Genomic DNA, 16,498 nt, shown 5'->3' on the forward strand with positions numbered 1-16,498 from the left:
ATCCAAGCAGTGGGCCAAAGTTGGCTGGAACCCTCATCTGCATATGAAAAGAGAAAAGGGGTATGCAGGGCATGGCGGCCTTTTGCTGCGCTTGGATGACCCTTAGTTCGCATTAAACACCCCCACCCTCCTTCGGTGTGGGGCTCATGTTGGCAATGCCCCAGCCCCTGAAGCATTCCAGCTGATTTCTTGCAGCAGCTGGGCACTGTAACAGCTCCAGAGCTGCTCTGTAAGGCAACTAAAAGGGTGTGGGCCCTGCAGCACTACCTGTAGTTCGCATTGTGCGTTGGAAGGCACAAAGTAAGCAGACGGGAGAAGTCAGGATAGTGCGCAAGGGCATAGAAGGGAGCGGCTCAAGAAAAGAGAAGTGGAAACAGACAGCAAACTAGGCTGGAGAGAGACCTGAGACAAAGAGATCTGAATTATATGAGAGCCGACCAGAGGAAACACAAATTATGCAGTCAAGTGTCCCACATTTGGGGAAATCGCAGGAGCAGCACACCCAGAGTGCAATGGGTGAGCCTTGCCCTGGGAGAAGCACCTTCCTGATCATAGTATCTCACCTGGCAGGTAAGTAGGAGTTGGGCTAGAGCTGGGGAGGGTCGCTGCTCGGGCACCCCCCTGTCAAGTGAAGGAGATCCAACTGAGGCAGCACAAGGGAACTCTCGAAAGAAGAACAAGGCTAGAGGAAGATCTGAGACAAAGAAATCTGACTTTTACCAGAGCTGACCAGAGGAAAGCACAAACACAGTCCCCCACTACCACAAATAATGCAGTCGAGTTTCCCACATTTGGGGAAATCACAGGGGTCAGCATACCCAGAATGCAATGAATGAACCTCACCCTGGGAGAACAATCTTCATGACCATGGTAACTCCTATGCAAAATAAGTATGATTTGGGATAGGGCTGGGGAGGGCCGCTGCTCAGGCATATCTCTGTCAAGTAAAGGAGATTCAACTGAGGCAGCACAAGGGAACTCTCATCTGGGGACAACAACTGCAGGGAGAACACATATTTTCAAATGAACATGGGAGGGCAGAAGGCTGCCTAATACTGAAGCACCCCCAACAACAAACCAAATGCAACAACTAGTACAAGCATTCCTGGGGGAAGGTCTGCAGAAGACGGATTTGCATACAGTGATGTCATCCAAGCAGTGGGCCAAAGTTGGCTGGAACCCTCATCTGCATATGAAAAGAGAAAAGGGGTATGCAGGGCATGGCGGCCTTTTGCGGCGCTTGGATGACCCTTAGTTCGCATTAAACACCCCCACCCTCCTTCGGTGTGGGGCTCATGTTGGCAATGCCCCAGCATTCAAGCTGATTTCTTGCAGCAGCTTGGCACTGTAACAGCTCCAGAGCTGCTCTGTAAGGCAAGTAACAGGTTGTGGGCCATGCAGCACTACCTGTAGTTTGCATTGTGCATTGGAAGGCACAAAGTAAGCAGACAGGAGAAGTCAGGATAGTGCACAAGGGTATAGAAGGGAGGGGCTCAAAAAAAAAGAAGTGGAAACAGACAGCAAACTAGGCTGGAGAGAGACCTTAGACAAAGAGATCTGAATTATATGGAAGCCGACCAGTGGAAACACAAATTATGCAGTCAAGTTTCCCACATTTGGGGAAATCACAGGGGCAGCACACCCAGAGTGCAATGGGTGAGCCTTGCCCTGGGAGAAGCACCTTCATGATCATAGTATCTCACCTGGCAGGTAAGTAGGAGTTGGGCTAGAGCTGGGGAGGGTCGCTGCTCGGGCACCCCCCTGTCAAGTGAAGGAGATCCAACTGAGGCAGCACAAGGGAACTCTCGAAAGAAGAACAAGGCTAGAGGAAGATCTGAGACAAAGAAATCTGACTTTTACCAGAGCTGACCAGAGGAAAGCACAAACACAGTCCCCCACTACCACAAATAATGCAGTCGAGTTTCCCACATTTGGGGAAATCACAGGGGTCAGCATACCCAGAATGCAATGAATGAACCTCACCCTGGGAGAACAATTTTCATGACCATGGTATCTCCTATGCAAAATAAGTATGATTTGGGATAGGGCTGGGGAGGGCCGCTGCTCAGGCACATCTCTGTCAAGTAAAGGAGATTCAACTGAGGCAACACAAGGGAACTCTCATCTGGGGACAACAACTGCACATACTAACTGATTGCGCCACAGAGACACTTTGCAAAAGTCCATACTGACAAAGGCTAATAAGCATTCATCTAAAACGTTTCCTAGAAAAACTTTAAAAAGTCAATAATCTGGAGAGTTTTTGTAAGATGTTTCTTCCATCAACCAACGAAGAAACACATTGGTACTTTCCCATGATGAGTGAGTGCTTCAGGATCTCTTGAACTTACATGTGCAGCAGAGTACTGCAATGGAAGCATGCTGGGCTCATAACCGAGAGGTAGGCAGATTGAAACTATCCTCTGCTATATGCATTTTTTTTTTTGTTAATTAAAGTAATCCAAAACTGGGATTGATATTTTGTCTCTTTTATTTTTACTTAAAGTACAATAACTTTTACCATTTTAATTTGTTTTAATAGTATATTGACAGTATTGTTTTCTTTCAAAAATCCACTTCATTTTCTTTACCCTATTATTAAAATGGTAATTGACAAAAACAAACTACATTGTCACCAGAAGAGCAATACAAAATGTACAAGTGATATATTAAAATCATCTTTCCAGCTTGAATTTCAATGTTGCATTGGGTCAACAATTTTGTGAGAAACATCTTCACCCTTAAATAAAGATTTTCTTAATTCCTTACCTGTGTGCTAATTAGATATCACCTTGTTTTCACATTAAACAGACTTCCACATGAGAAAGCAGCAAGGATGCAGTGGCGTTAATGTTTCCTGGTGTCAACTTGTATTATTTCAGTAGACATTGAAATGAGGATGCATCTTGCTGCCTTTCCAATGAAGCAAGTTTAATTTAGTAATAGGTGAAAAACCATCCTTACAAAGGTGTTAATCAGAGACTTGGCTTTGTGGACACTTTTCAGAGAACAAATTTGTTAGCATAAAAATAAAGCCAGAAAATGAAGAGCTGTTTAATCACTCGATTGGATTTTTCTGCCAGCATATTTTTTTTCTCTGCAACCCACTGCTAAATTGTGCTTCCTAGCTGTTTTTTATAAAATCACTGAATCAAATCTAACTCTGATTACATCAGAGAAGGCCAGGTACCCTACACCATAAGAGGAGGTTTGAAATTTTGACTTGTCTACTTAAATATCACCAAAATTTGATCACAAGGTTAATTACATCCCTGGGTGAGATTGAACCACCAACCTTTTGGTTAATAGCCAAACACACTAACCGATTGCGCCACAGAGACACTTTGCAAACGTCCATACTGATAAAGGCTAATAAGCATTCATCTAAAACGTTTCCTAGAAAAACTTTAAAAAGTCAATAATCTGGAGAGTTTTTGTAAGATGTTTCTTCCATCAACCAACGAAGAAACACATTGGTACTTTCCCATGATGAGTGAGTGCTTCAGGATCTCTTGCACTTACATGTGCAGCAGAATACTGCAATGGAAGCATGCTGGGCCCATAACCCAGAGGTAGGCAGATTGAAACTATCCTCTGCTATATGCATTTTTTTTGTTAATTAAAGTAATCCAAAACTGGGATTGATATTTTGTCTCTTTTATTTTTACTTAAAGTACAATAACTTTTACCATTTTAATTTGTTTTAATAGTATATTGACAGTATTGTTTTCTTTCAAAAATCCACTTCATTTTCTTTACCCTATTATTAAAATGGTAATTGACAAAAACAAACTACATTGTCACCAGAAGAGCAATACAAAATGTACAAGTGATATATTAAAATCATCTTTCCAGCTTGAATTTCAATGATGCATTGGGTCAACAATTTTGTGAGAAACATCTTCACCCTTAAATAAAGATTTTCTTAATTCCTTACCTGTGTGCTAATTAGATATCACCTTGTTTTCACATTAAACAGACTTCCACATGAGAAAGCAGCAAGGATGCAGTGGCGTTAATGTTTCCTGGTGTCAACCTGTATTATTTCAGTAGACATTGAAATGAGGATACATCTTGCTGCCTTTCCAATGAAGCAAGTTTAATTTAGTAATAGGTGAAAAACCATCCCTACAAAGGTGTTAATCAGAGACTTGGCTTTGTGGACACTTTTCAGAGAACAAATTTGTTAGCATAAAAATAAAGCCAGAAAATGAAGAGCTGTTTAATCACGCAATTTGATTTTTTTGCCAGCATATTTCTTTTTCTCTGCAACCCACTGCTAAATTGTGCTTCCTAGATGTTTTTATAAAATCACTGAATCAAATCTAACTCTGATTACATCAGAGAAGGCCAGGTACCCTACACCATAACAGGGGGTATGAAATTTGACTTGTCTACTTAAAGATCACCAAAATCTGATAACAAGGTCAATTACGTCCCTGGGTGGGATTGAACCACCAACCTTTTGGTTAATAGCCGTACACACTAACTGATTGCACCACAGAGACACTTTGCAAAAGTACATACTGACAAATGCTAATAAGCATTCATCTAAAACGTTTCCTAGAAAAACTTAAAAAAGTCAATAATCTGGAGAGTTTTTGTAAGATGTTTCTTCTATCAACCAACGAAGAAACACATTGGTACTTTCCCATGATGAGTGAGTGCTTCAGGATCTCTTGCACTTACATGTGCAGCAGAGTACAGCAATGGAAGCATGCTGGGCCCATAACCCAGAGGTAGGCAGGTTGAAACTATCCTCTGCTATATGCATTTTTTTGTTTGTTAATTAAAGTAATCCAAAACTGGGATTGATATTTTGGCTCTTTTATTTTTACTTAAAGTACAATAACTTTTACCATTTTAATTTGTTTTAATAGTATATTGACAGTATTGTTTTCTTTCAAAAATCCACTTAATTTTCTTTACCCTATTATTAAAATGGTAATTGACAAAAACAAACTACATTGTCACCAGAAGAGCAATACAAAATGTACAAGTGATATATTAAAATCATATTTCCAGCTTGAATTTCAATGATGCATTGGGGCAACGATTTTGTGAGAAACATCTTCACCCTTAAATAAAGATTTTCTTAATTCCTTACCTGTGTGCTAATTAGATATCACCTTGTTTTCATATAAAACAGACTTCCACATGAGAAAGCAGCAAGGATGCAGTGGCGTTAATGTTTCCTGGTGTCAACTTGTATTATTTTAGTAGACATTGAAATGAGGATGCATCTTGCTGCCTTTCCAATGAAGCAAGTTTAATTTAGTAATAGGTGAAAAACCATCCTTACAAAGGTGTTAATCAGAGTCTTGGCTTTGTGGACACTTTTCAGAGAACAAATTTGTTAGCATAAAAATAAAGCCAGAAAATGAAGAGCTGTTTAATCACTCAATTGGATTTTTCTGCCAGCATATTTTTTTTCTCTGCAACCCACTGCTAAATTGTGCTTCCTAGCTGTTTTTATAAAATCACTGAATCAAATCTAACTCTGATTACATCAGAGAAGGCCAGGTACCCTACACCATAACAGGGGGTTTGAAATTTTGACTTGTCTACTTAAAGAACACCAAAATCTGATATCAAGGTCAATTAGGTCCCTGGATGGGATTGAACCACCAGCCTTATGGTTAATAGCCTTACATACTAACTGATTGCGCCACAGAGACACTTTGCAAAAGTCCATACTGACAAAGGCTAATAAGCATTCATCTAAAACGTTTCCTAGAAAAACTTTAAAAAGTCAATAATCTGGAGAGTTTTTGTAAGATGTTTCTTCCATCAACCAACGAAGAAACACATTGGTACTTTCCCATGATGAGTGAGTGCTTCAGGATCTCTTGCACTTACATGTGCAGCAGAGTACAGCAATGGAAGCATGCTGGGCCCATAACCCAGAGGTAGGCAGATTGAAACTATCCTCTGCTATATGCATTTTTTTTGTTAATTAAAGTAATCCAAAACTGGGATTGATATTTTGTCTCTTTTATTTTTACTTAAAGTACAATAACTTTTACCATTTTAATTTGTTTTAATAGTATATTGACAGTATTGTTTTCTTTCAAAAATCCACTTCATTTTCTTTACCCTATTATTAAAATGGTAATTGACAAAAACAAACTACATTGTCACCAGAAGAGCAATACAAAATGTACAAGTGATATATTAAAATCATATTTCCAGCTTGAATTTCAATGATGCATTGGGGCAACGATTTTGTGAGAAACATCTTCACCCTTAAATAAAGATTTTCTTAATTCCTTACCTGTGTGCTAATTAGATATCACCTTGTTTTCATATTAAACAGACTTCCACATGAGAAAGCAGCAAGGATGCAGTGGCGTTAATGTTTCCTGGTGTCAACCTGTATTATTTCAGTAGACATTGAAATGAGGATGCATCTTGCTGCCTTTCCAATGAAGCAAGTTTAATTTAGTAATAGGTGAAAAACCATCCTTACAAAGGTGTTAATCAGAGACTTGGCTTTGTGGACACTTTTCAGAGAACAAATTTGTTAGCATAAAAATAAAGCCAGAAAATAAAAAGCTGTTTAATCACTCAATTGGATTTTTCTGCCAGCATATTTTTTTTCTCTGCAACCCACTGCTAAATTGTGCTTCCTAGCTGTTTTTATAAAATCACTGAATCAAATCTAACTCTGATTACATCAGAGAAGGCCAGGTACCCTACACCATAACAGGGGGTTTGAAATTTTGACTTGTCTACTTAAAGATCACCAAAATCTGATAACAAGGTCAATTAGGTCCCTGGGTGGGATTGAACCACCAACCTTTTGGTTAATAGCCGTACACACTAACTGATTGCGCCACAGAGACACTTTGCAAAAAGTCCATACTGACAAAGGCTAATAAGCATTCATCTAAAACGTTTCCTAGAAAAACTTTAAAAAGTCAATAATCTGGAGAGTTTTTGTAAGATGTTTCTTCCATCAACCAACGAAGAAACACATTGGTACTTTCCCATGATGAGTGAGTGCTTCAGGATCTCTTGAACTTACATGTGCAGCAGAGTACTGCAATGGAAGCATGCTGGGCCCATAACCGAGAGGTAGGCAGATTGAAACTATCCTCTGCTATATGCATTTTTTTTTTTGTTAATTAAAGTAATCCAAAACTGGGAATGATATTTTGTCTCTTTTATTTTTACTTAAAGTACAATAACTTTTACCATTTTAATTTGTTTTAATAGTATATTGACAGTATTGTTTTCTTTCAAAAATCCACTTCATTTTCTTTACCCTATTATTAAAATGGTAATTGACAAAAACAAACTACATTGTCACCAGAAGAGCAATACAAAATGTACAAGTGATATATTAAAATCATCTTTCCAGCTTGAATTTCAATGTTGCATTGGGTCAACAATTTTGTGAGAAACATCTTCACCCTTAAATAAAGATTTTCTTAATTCCTTACCTGTGTGCTAATTAGATATCACCTTGTTTTCACATTAAACAGACTTCCACATGAGAAAGCAGCAAGGATGCAGTGGCGTTAATGTTTCCTGGTGTCAACTTGTATTATTTCAGTAGACATTGAAATGAGGATGCATCTTGCTGCCTTTCCAATGAAGCAAGTTTAATTTAGTAATAGGTGATAAACCATCCTTACAAAGGTGTTAATCAGAGACTTGGCTTTGTGGACACTTTTCAGAGAACAAATTTGTTAGCATAAAAATAAAGCCAGAAAATGAAGAGCTGTTTAATCACTCGATTGGATTTTTCTGCCAGCATATTTTTTTCTCTGCAACCCACTGCTAAATTGTGCTTCCTAGCTGTTTTTTATAAAATCACTGAATCAAATCTAACTCTGATTACATCAGAGAAGGCCATGTACCCTACACCATAAGAGGAGGTTTGAAATTTTGACTTGTCTACTTAAATATCACCAAAATCTGATCATAAGGTTAATTACGTCCCTGGGTGGGATTGAACCACCAACCTTTTGGTTAATAGCCAAACACACTAACCGATTGCGCCACAGAGACACTTTGCAAAAGTCCATACTGACAAAGGCTAATAAGCATTCATCTAAAACGTTTCCTAGAAAAACTTTAAAAAGTCAATAATCTGGAGAGTTTTTGTAAGATGTTTCTTCCATCAACCAACGAAGAAACACATTGGTACTTTCCCATGATGAGTGAGTGCTTCATGATCTCTTGCACTTACATGTGCAGGAGAGTACTGCAATGGAAGCATGCTGGGCTCATAACCCAGAGGTAGGCAGATTGAAACTATCCTCTGCTATATGCATTTTTTTTGTTAATTAAAGTAATCCAAAACTGGGATTGATATTTTGTCTCTTTTATTTTTACTTAAAGTACAATAACTTTTACCATTTTAATTTGTGTTAATAGTATATTGACAGTATTGTTTTCTTTCAAAAATCCACTTCATTTTCTTTACCCTATTATTAAAATGGTAATTGACAAAAACAAACTACATTGTCACCAGAAGAGCAATACAAAATGTACAAGTGATATATTAAAATCATCTTTCCAGCTTGAATTTCAATGATGCATTGGGTCAACAATTTTGTGAGAAACATCTTCACCCTTAAATAAAGATTTTCTTAATATCTTACCTGTGTGCTAATTAGATATCACCTTGTTTTCACATTAAACAGACTTCCACATGAGAAAGCAGCAAGGATGCAGTGGCGTTAATGTTTCCTGGTGTCAACCTGTATTATTTCAGTAGACATTGAAATGAGGATACATCTTGCTGCCTTTCCAATGAAGCAAGTTTAATTTAGTAATAGGTGAAAAACCATCCCTACAAAGGTGTTAATCAGAGACTTGGCTTTGTGGACACTTTTCAGAGAACAAATTTGTTAGCATAAAAATAAAGCCAGAAAATGAAGAGCTGTTTAATCACGCAATTTGATTTTTTTGCCAGCATATTTCTTTTTCTCTGCAACCCACTGCTAAATTGTGCTTCCTAGATGTTTTTATAAAATCACTGAATCAAATCTAACTCTGATTACATCAGAGAAGGCCAGGTACCCTGCACCATAACAGGGGGTATGAAATTTGACTTGTCTACTTAAAGATCACCAAAATCTGATAACAAGGTCAATTACGTCCCTGGGTGGGATTGAACCACCAACCTTTTGGTTAATAGCCGTACACACTAACTGATTGCGCCACAGAGACACTTTGCAAAAGTACATACTGACAAATGCTTATAAGCATTCATCTAAAACGTTTCCTAGAAAAACTTAAAAAAATCAATAATCTGGAGAGTTTTTGTAAGATGTTTCTTCTATCAACCAACGAAGAAACACATTGGTACTTTCCCATGATGAGTGAGTGCTTCAGGATCTCTTGCACTTACATGTGCAGCAGAGTACAGCAATGGAAGCATGCTGGGCCCATAACCCAGAGGTAGGCAGATTGAAACTATCCTCTGCTATATGCATTTTTTTGTTTGTTAATTAAAGTAATCCAAAACTGGGATTGATATTTTGGCTCTTTTATTTTTACTTAAAGTACAATAACTTTTACCATTTTAATTTGTTTTAATAGTATATTGACAGTATTGTTTTCTTTCAAAAATCCACTTAATTTTCTTTACCCTATTATTAAAATGGTAATTGACAAAAACAAACTACATTGTCACCAGAAGAGCAATACAAAATGTACAAGTGATATATTAAAATCATCTTTCCAGCTTGAATTTCAATGATGCATTGGGGCAACGATTTTGTGAGAAACATCTTCACCCTTAAATAAAGATTTTCTTAATTCCTTACCTGTGTGCTAATTAGATATCACCTTGTTTTCACATTTAACAGACTTCCACATGAGAAAGCAGCAAGGATGCAGTGGCGTTAATGTTTCCTGGTGTCAACCTGTATTATTTCAGTAGACATTGAAATGAGGATGCATCTTGCTGCCTTTCCAATGAAGCAAGTTTAATTTAGTAATAGGTGAAAAACCATCCTTACAAAGGTGTTAATCAGAGACTTGGCTTTGTGGACACTTTTCAGAGAACAAATTTGTTAGCATAAAAATAAAGCCAGAAAATAAAGAGCTGTTTAATCACTCAATTGGATTTTTCTGTCAGCATATTTTTTTTCTCTGCAACCCACTGCTAAATTGTGCTTCCTAGCTGTTTTTATAAAATCACTGAATCAAATCTAACTCTGATTACATCAGAGAAGGCCAGGTACCCTACACCATAACAGGGGGTTTGAAATTTTGACTTGTCTACTTAAAGATCACCAAAATCTGATAACAAGGTCAATTAGGTCCCTGGGTGGGATTGAACCACCAACCTTTTGGTTAATAGCCGTACATACTAACTGATTGCGGCACAGAGACACTTTGCAAAAGTCCATACTGACAAAGGCTAATAAGCATTCATCTAAAACGTTTCCTAGAAAAACTTTAAAAAGTCAATAATCTGGAGAGTTTTTGTAAGATGTTTCTTCCATCAACCAACGAAGAAACACATTGGTACTTTCCCATGATGAGTGAGTGCTTCAGGATCTCTTGAACTTACATGTGCAGCAGAGTACTGCAATGGAAGCATGCTGGGCTCATAACCGAGAGGTAGGCAGATTGAAACTATCCTCTGCTATATGCATTTTTTTTTTTTTGTTAATTAAAGTAATCCAAAACTGGGATTGATATTTTGTCTCTTTTATTTTTACTTAAAGTACAATAACTTTTACCATTTTAATTTGTTTTAATAGTATATTGACAGTATTGTTTTCTTTCAAAAATCCACTTCATTTTCTTTACCCTATTATTAAAATGGTAATTGACAAAAACAAACTACATTGTCACCAGAAGAGCAATACAAAATGTACAAGTGATATATTAAAATCATCTTTCCAGCTTGAATTTCAATGTTGCATTGGGTCAACAATTTTGTGAGAAACATCTTCACCCTTAAATAAAGATTTTCTTAATTCCTTACCTGTGTGCTAATTAGATATCACCTTGTTTTCACATTAAACAGACTTCCACATGAGAAAGCAGCAAGGATGCAGTGGCGTTAATGTTTCCTGGTGTCAACTTGTATTATTTCAGTAGACATTGAAATGAGGATGCATCTTGCTGCCTTTCCAATGAAGCAAGTTTAATTTAGTAATAGGTGAAAAACCATCCTTACAAAGGTGTTAATCAGAGACTTGGCTTTGTGGACACTTTTCAGAGAACAAATTTGTTAGCATAAAAATAAAGCCAGAAAATGAAGAGCTGTTTAATCACTCGATTGGATTTTTCTGCCAGCATATTTTTTTTCTCTGCAACCCACTGCTAAATTGTGCTTCCTAGCTGTTTTTTATAAAATCACTGAATCAAATCTAACTCTGATTACATCAGAGAAGGCCAGGTACCCTACACCATAAGAGGAGGTTTGAAATTTTGACTTGTCTACTTAAATATCACCAAAATCTGATCACAAGGTTAATTACGTCCCTTGGTGGGATTGAACCACCAACCTTTTGGTTAATAGCCAAACACACTAACCGATTGCGCCACAGAGACACTTTGCAAAAGTCCATACTGACAAAGGCTAATAAGCATTCATCTAAAACGTTTCCTAGAAAAACTTTAAAAAGTCAATAATCTGGAGAGTTTTTGTAAGATGTTTCTTCCATCAACCAACGAAGAAACACATTGGTACTTTCCCATGATGAGTGAGTGCTTCAGGATCTCTTGCACTTACATGTGCAGCAGAATACTGCAATGGAAGCATGCTGGGCCCATAACCCAGAGGTAGGCAGATTGAAACTATCCTCTGCTATATGCATTTTTTTTGTTAATTAAAGTAATCCAAAACTGGGATTGATATTTTGTCTCTTTTATTTTTACTTAAAGTACAATAACTTTTACCATTTTAATTTGTTTTAATAGTATATTGACAGTATTGTTTTCTTTCAAAAATCCACTTCATTTTCTTTACCCTATTATTAAAATGGTAATTGACAAAAACAAACTACATTGTCACCAGAAGAGCAATACAAAATGTACAAGTGATATATTAAAATCATCTTTCCAGCTTGAATTTCAATGTTGCATTGGGTCAACAATTTTGTGAGAAACATCTTCACCCTTAAATAAAGATTTTCTTAATTCCTTACCTGTGTGCTAATTAGATATCACCTTGTTTTCACATTAAACAGACTTCCACATGAGAAAGCAGCAAGGATGCAGTGGCGTTAATGTTTCCTGGTGTCAACTTGTATTATTTCAGTAGACATTGAAATGAGGACGCATCTTGCTGCCTTTCCAATGAAGCAAGTTTAATTTAGTAATAGGTGAAAAACCATCCTTACAAAGGTGTTAATCAGAGACTTGGCTTTGTGGACACTTTTCAGAGAACAAATTTGTTAGCATAAAAATAAAGCCAGAAAATGAAGAGCTGTTTAATCACTCGATTGGATTTTTTTGCCAGCATATTTTTTTTCTCTGCAACCCACTGCTAAATTGTGCTTCCTAGCTGTTTTTTATAAAATCACTGAATCAAATCTAACTCTGATTACATCAGAGAAGGCCAGGTACCCTACACCATAAGAGGAGGTTTGAAATTTTGACTTGTCTACTTAAATATCACCAAAATCTGATCACAAGGTTAATTACGTCCCTTGGTGGGATTGAACCACCAACCTTTTGGTTAATAGCCAAACACACTAACCGATTGCGCCACAGAGACACTTTGCAAAAGTCCATACTGACAAAGGCTAATAAGCATTCATCTAAAACGTTTCCTAGAAAAACTTTAAAAAGTCAATAATCTGGAGAGATTTTGTAAGATGTTTCTTCCATCAACCAACGAAGAAACACATTGGTACTTTCCCATGATGAGTGAGTGCTTCAGGATCTCTTGCACTTACATGTGCAGCAGAATACTGCAATGGAAGCATGCTGGGCCCATAACCCAGAGGTAGGCAGATTGAAACTATCCTCTGCTATATGCATTTTTTTTGTTAATTAAAGTAATCCAAAACTGGGATTGATATTTTGTCTCTTTTATTTTTACTTAAAGTACAATAACTTTTACCATTTTAATTTGTTTTAATAGTATATTGACAGTATTGTTTTCTTTCAAAAATCCACTTCATTTTCTTTACCCTATTATTAAAATGGTAATTGACAAAAACAAACTACATTGTCACCAGAAGAGCAATACAAAATGTACAAGTGATATATTAAAATCATCTTTCCAGCTTGAATTTCAATGATGCATTGGGTCAACAATTTTGTGAGAAACATCTTCACCCTTAAATAAAGATTTTCTTAATTCCTTACCTGTGTGCTAATTAGATATCACCTTGTTTTCACATTAAACAGACTTCCATATGAGAAAGCAGCAAGGATGCAGTGGCGTTAATGTTTCCTGGTGTCAACCTGTATTATTTCAGTAGACATTGAAATGAGGATACATCTTGCTGCCTTTCCAATGAAGCAAGTTTAATTTAGTAATAGGTGAAAAACCATCCCTACAAAGGTGTTAATCAGAGACTTGGCTTTGTGGACACTTTTCAGAGAACAAATTTGTTAGCATAAAAATAAAGCCAGAAAATAAAGAGCTGTTTAATCACTCTATTGGATTTTTCTGGCAGCATATTTTTTTTTTCTGCAACCCACTGCTAAATTGTGCTTCCTAGATGTTTTTATAAAATCACTGAATCAAATCTAACTCTGATTACATCAGAGAAGGCCAGGTACCCTACACCATAACAGGGGGTTTGAAATTTTGACTTGTCTACTTAAAGATCACCAAAATCTGATAACAAGGTCAATTAGGTCCCTCGGTGGGATTGAACCACCAACCTTTTGGTTAATAGCCGTACATACTAACTGATTGCGCCACAGAGACACTTTGCAAAAGTCCATACTGACAAAGGCTAATAAGCATTCATCTAAAACGTTTCCTAGAAAAACTTTAAAAAGTCAATAATCTGGAGAGTTTTTGTAAGATGTTTCTTCCATCAACCAACGAAGAAACACATTGGTACTTTCCCATGATGAGTGAGTGCTTCAGGATCTCTTGAACTTACATGTGCAGCAGAGTACTGCAATGGAAGCATGCTGGGCCCATAACCCAGAGGTAGGCAGATTGAAACTATCCTCTGCTATATGCATTTTTTTTTGTTAATTAAAGTAATCCAAAACTGGGATTGATATTTTGTCTCTTTTATTTTTACTTAAAGTACAATAACTTTTACCATTTTAATTTGTTTTAATAGTATATTGACAGTATTGTTTTCTTTCAAAAATCCACTTCATTTTCTTTACCCTATTATTAAAATGGTAATTGACAAAAACAAACTACATTGTCACCAGAAGAGCAATACAAAATGTACAAGTGATATATTAAAATCATCTTTCCAGCTTGAATTTCAATGATGCATTGGGTCAACAATTTTGTGAGAAACATCTTCACCCTTAAATAAAGATTTTCTTAATTCCTTACCTGTGTGCTAATTATATATCACCTTGTTTTCACATTAAACAGACTTCCACATGAGAAAGCAGCAAGGATGCAGTGGCGTTAATGTTTCCTGGTGTCAACTTGTATTATTTCAGTAGACATTGAAATGAGGATGCATCTTGCTGCCTTTCCAATGAAGCAAGTTTAATTTAGTAATAGGTGAAAAACCATCCTTACAAAGGTGTTAATCAGAGACTTGGCTTTGTGGACACTTTTCAGAGAACAAATTTGTTAGCATAAAAATAAAGCCAGAAAATAAAGAGCTGTTTAATCACTCAATTGGATTTTTCTGCCAGCATATTTTTTTTCTCTGCAACCCACTGCTAAATTGTGCTTCCTAGCTGTTTTTATAAAATCACTGAATCAAATCTAACTCTGATTACATCAGAGAAGGCCAGGTACCCTACACCATAACAGGGGGTTTGAAATTTTGACTTGTCTACTTAAAGATCACCAAAATCTGATAACAAGGTCAATTAGGTCCCTGGGTGGGATTGAACCACCAACCTTTTGGTTAATAGCCGTACATACTAACTGATTGCGCCACAGAGACACTTTGCAAAAAGTACATACTGACAAATGCTAATAAGCATTCATCTAAAACGTTTCCTAGAAAAACTTAAAAAAGTCAATAATCTGGAGAGTTTTTGTAAGATGTTTCTTCTATCAACCAACGAAGGAACACATTGGTACTTTCCCATGATGAGTGAGTGCTTCAGGATCTCTTGCACTTACATGTGCAGCAGAGTACAGCAATGGAAGCATGCTGGGCCCATAACCCAGAGGTAGGCAGATTAAAACTATCCTCTGCTATATGCATTTTTTTGTTTGTTAATTAAAGTAATCCAAAACTGGGATTGATATTTTGGCTCTTTTATTTTTACTTAAAGTACAATAACTTTTACCATTTTAATTTGTTTTAATAGTATATTGACAGTATTGTTTTCTTTCAAAAATCCACTTAATTTTCTTTACCCTATTATTAAAATGGTAATTGACAAAAACAAACTACATTGTCACCAGAAGAGCAATACAAAATGTACAAGTGATATATTAAAATCATCTTTCCAGCTTGAATTTCAATGATGCATTGGGGCAACGATTTTGTGAGAAACATCTTCACCCTTAAATAAAGATTTTCTTAATTCCTTACCTGTGTGCTAATTAGATATCACCTTGTTTTCACATTAAACAGACTTCCACATGAGAAAGCAGCAAGGATGCAGTGGCGTTAATGTTTCCTGGTGTCAACCTGTATTATTTCAGTAGACATTGAAATGAGGATGCATCTTGCTGCCTTTCCAATGAAGCAAGTTTAATTTAGTAATAGGTGAAAAACCATCCTTACAAAGGTGTTAATCAGAGACTTGGCTTTGTGGACACTTTTCAGAGAACAAATTTGTTAGCATAAAAATAAAGCCAGAAAATGAAGAGCTGTTTAATCACTCGATTGGATTTTTCTGCCAGCATATTTTTTTTCTCTGCAACCCACTGCTAAATTGTGCTTCCTAGCTGTTTTTTATAAAATCACTGAATCAAATCTAACTCTGATTACATCAGAGAAGGCCATGTACCCTACACCATAAGAGGAGGTTTGAAATTTTGACTTGTCTACTTAAATATCACCAAAATCTGATCACAAGGTAAATTACGTCCCTGGGTGGGATTGAACCACCAACCTTTTGGTTAATAGCCAAACACACTAACCGATTGCGCCACAGAGACACTTTGCAAAAGTCTATACTGACAAAGGCTAATAAGCATTCATCTAAAACGTTTCCTAGAAAAACTTTAAAAAGTCAATAATCTGGAGAGTTTTTGTAAGATGTTTCTTCCATCAACCAACGAAGAAACACATTGGTACTTTCCCATGATGAGTGAGTGCTTCAGGATCTCTTGCACTTACATGTGCAGCAGAGTACTGCAATGGAAGCATGCTGGGCCCATAACCCAGAGGTAGGCAGATTGAAACTATCCTCTGCTATATGCATTTTTTTTGTTAATTAAAGTAATCCAAAACTG

The 16,498-nt window shown here is 36.7% G+C and overlaps 5 non-coding genes and 1 pseudogene across 5 annotated transcripts; all 6 read right to left on the reverse strand.

Moving 5' to 3' along the window:
• Positions 1-415: 415 nt before the first annotated feature.
• Positions 416-578, reverse strand: LOC135035677 (U1 spliceosomal RNA). Its single transcript, XR_010230674.1, has one exon. It is a non-coding gene; the product is annotated as a U1 spliceosomal RNA (small nuclear RNA).
• Positions 579-730: 152 nt separating this feature from the next.
• LOC135035661 (U1 spliceosomal RNA) lies at positions 731-894 on the reverse strand. Its single transcript, XR_010230658.1, has one exon. It is a non-coding gene; the product is annotated as a U1 spliceosomal RNA (small nuclear RNA).
• Positions 895-1,564: 670 nt separating this feature from the next.
• On the reverse strand, positions 1,565-1,718 carry LOC135035678 (U1 spliceosomal RNA; annotated as a pseudogene).
• Positions 1,719-1,870: 152 nt separating this feature from the next.
• LOC135035659 (U1 spliceosomal RNA) lies at positions 1,871-2,034 on the reverse strand. Its single transcript, XR_010230656.1, has one exon. It is a non-coding gene; the product is annotated as a U1 spliceosomal RNA (small nuclear RNA).
• A 5,908-nt stretch (positions 2,035-7,942) lies between these two features.
• TRNAN-AUU (transfer RNA asparagine (anticodon AUU)) lies at positions 7,943-8,016 on the reverse strand. Its single transcript has one exon. It is a non-coding gene; the product is annotated as a tRNA-Asn (tRNA).
• Positions 8,017-16,127: 8,111 nt separating this feature from the next.
• TRNAN-AUU (transfer RNA asparagine (anticodon AUU)) lies at positions 16,128-16,201 on the reverse strand. The gene has a single exon. It is a non-coding gene; the product is annotated as a tRNA-Asn (tRNA).
• Positions 16,202-16,498: the final 297 nt, after the last annotated feature.

Source organism: Pseudophryne corroboree, unplaced genomic scaffold (assembly GCF_028390025.1).
Source record: "Pseudophryne corroboree isolate aPseCor3 unplaced genomic scaffold, aPseCor3.hap2 scaffold_610, whole genome shotgun sequence".
Lineage (NCBI taxonomy): Eukaryota > Metazoa > Chordata > Amphibia > Anura > Myobatrachidae > Pseudophryne > Pseudophryne corroboree.